Genomic DNA, 2,519 nt, shown 5'->3' with positions numbered 1-2,519 from the left:
CTCTCAAAAGAGAATTTGAGATGTTAAGGATGAAAGAAGGAGATACTGCGAAAGAGTATTCTGCCAAACTTGTGGAGATTGTAAACGAAGTAAGGTTGTTTGGTGAAATCTTTCTAAATTCGAAAGTGGTGGAGAAGATGATAATAAGCCTACCAGCAAGGTTTGAATCTAAGATTTCAGCAATAGAAGAATCTTATGATCTGAAGACCTTATCGGTAGCGGAATTGATCAGCAAGTTGCAGGCTCAAGAACAACGATCAAGTATAAGAGCTGAAGAAGTAGTTGAAGTGGCATTTTAGGCAAAGCATAAAGGCAAGCAGTCAATGAAGGACAATAGAAGGATGGATCAAGATAAAGTAGCAAAGGGGAAAACATGGAAGGAACCTCCAAAGAAAGGAAAGTTTCCACCTTGCAACCATTGTAAAAGAACCAATCATCAAGAAAAGGATTGTTGGTTCAAAGGAAAGCCATCGATTCAATGCAGGTTTTGTAGAAAAATGGGTCATATTGAGAAGAATTGTAGGCTCAAGCAGAATCAACCACAACAACGCTATGTCCAGCAAGCAAATTTTACTGAAGAGTCCTAAAAGGAAGAAGAAAGCTTGTTTATGGCTTCTCATGAAGAAAACACAACCAACAAATCCTCATGGTTCATAGATAGTAGATGTACGAGTCATATGTCACACAATGAGCTCATGTTTCATACAATTGACAAGTCAATCAAAATTAAAGTAAGGATGGGAAATGGTGAGATGGTAGATGCACTTGGAAAGGGTTCAATTGCCTTTCAGACTACACAAGGTACAAAGTTTATACATGATGTGTTGTATGTTCCTTCTTTAGCATGTAACTTGTTAAGTGTGGCTCAAATGATGTCTGAAGGCTATTCCTTAATTTTTAAGGACAAACATTGTTTGATTTTTTACTATGAAGATAGTTTGATTGTTAAAGTAGAAATGGTGGATAAAACTTTTCTTTTAGATGGGAGGTTTGATAGTGCAAATTTTGCAAGTAAGGACGATTCATGGTTGTGGCACAAAAGATATGGTCATTTTAACTATGCTACTTTAAAGTCTATGTATGAAAAGGGATTGACTAAGGATATACCTAAGATTTCATTGTCTAAAGAAGTTTGTGAGTCATGTCAGATGGGTAAGGTACACAGAAATCATTTCCTAAAAGTGCTACCTGGAGGGCAACTGAAAAACTTGAACTAGTTCACACAAATGTGTGTGGACCTATAGGCATCATCTTTGGGACACAATAAATATTTTGTGCTCTTTATTGATGACTTAACAAGGATGACTTGGGTGTATTTTCTGAGTAACAAGTCTCAAGTATTTCTAGTTTTCAAGAAATTTAGTGCTTTTGCAGAAAGACAAAATGGTTGTAAGCTAAAGGCTTTGAGGTCGGACAATGGTGGTGAATACACTTCAAATGAGTTCAATAAGTATTGTGAAGATATGGGGATTGATCACAAGTTGACAGTAAGTTATTCGCCCGAACAAAATGGAGTCTCGGAGAGGAAGAACAGAACAATAGTTGAAATGGTAAGATGTTTGTTGTTGGAAAAGAAATTGCCACAAAGCTTTTGGGCAGAAGCTATTCATACTTCAGTGTATCTGTTAAATAGGTTGCCAACAAAATTTATGGGTGAAAAGACTCTTATTGAGGCATAGAGTGGAATACAACCATCTGCCAGGCATCTAAAAGTTTTTGGTTCGATATGCTATTCTCACGTTCCTTCTGTCAAAAGAAGCAAACTTGAACCAAAAGGTGAATTCGGGATCTTTATTGGTTATTCATCACAAGCCAAGGGTTATAGAGTTTTCAACTTGCAAACAAAAAGTATTTCAATCTGAAGAGATGTAGTCGTGGATGAGCATGTTTATTGGAACTGGGATAAGGAGCAAATTGAGAAAGATAATGCAGTTTTTCAGAACTTGAGTCCGCTGCATGAAATCCAATCATTTGGGTCTGAAACTCTGGAAGAAGACGAAGAATCAGACGGGGAATCCTCACTAGATTCGCCAATTTTGAAGACAAGGTCTCTTTCTGAGATATATGAAAGATGTAATGTTGCAATCTCGGAAACAAATAGCTATCAAGAAGCATCAAGACATGAAGTTTGGATTGAAGCCATGAAGGAGGAGATTGGTATGATAAAAAAGAATGATACTTGGAAGTTGGTTGATAAACCCAAAAATAGAAATATGATCAGGGTGAAGTGGGTTTATAGAACCAAACTTAATCCAGATAGCTCAGTTTATATATACAAAGCAAGGCCTGTTGTGAAAGGTTACGCGCAAGTTGCAGGTATGGATTATGGAGACACGTTTGCACCTGTTACACGACATTATACAATAAGGCTGCTATTTGCTTTGGCAGCTCAATCAAATTGGAAGTTGTATCATTTCGATATGAAATCGGCATTCTTAAATAGACTGTTGCAGGAGGAGATATATGTTGATCAACCAGAAGGCTTTCAAGTCGCATGAATGAAGGATAAAGTCTACCGA

Source organism: Solanum stenotomum, chromosome 6 (assembly GCF_019186545.1).
Source record: "Solanum stenotomum isolate F172 chromosome 6, ASM1918654v1, whole genome shotgun sequence".
NCBI classification, from domain to species: Eukaryota; Viridiplantae; Streptophyta; class Magnoliopsida; order Solanales; family Solanaceae; genus Solanum; species Solanum stenotomum.
This window is presented reverse-complemented; position numbering follows the sequence as displayed.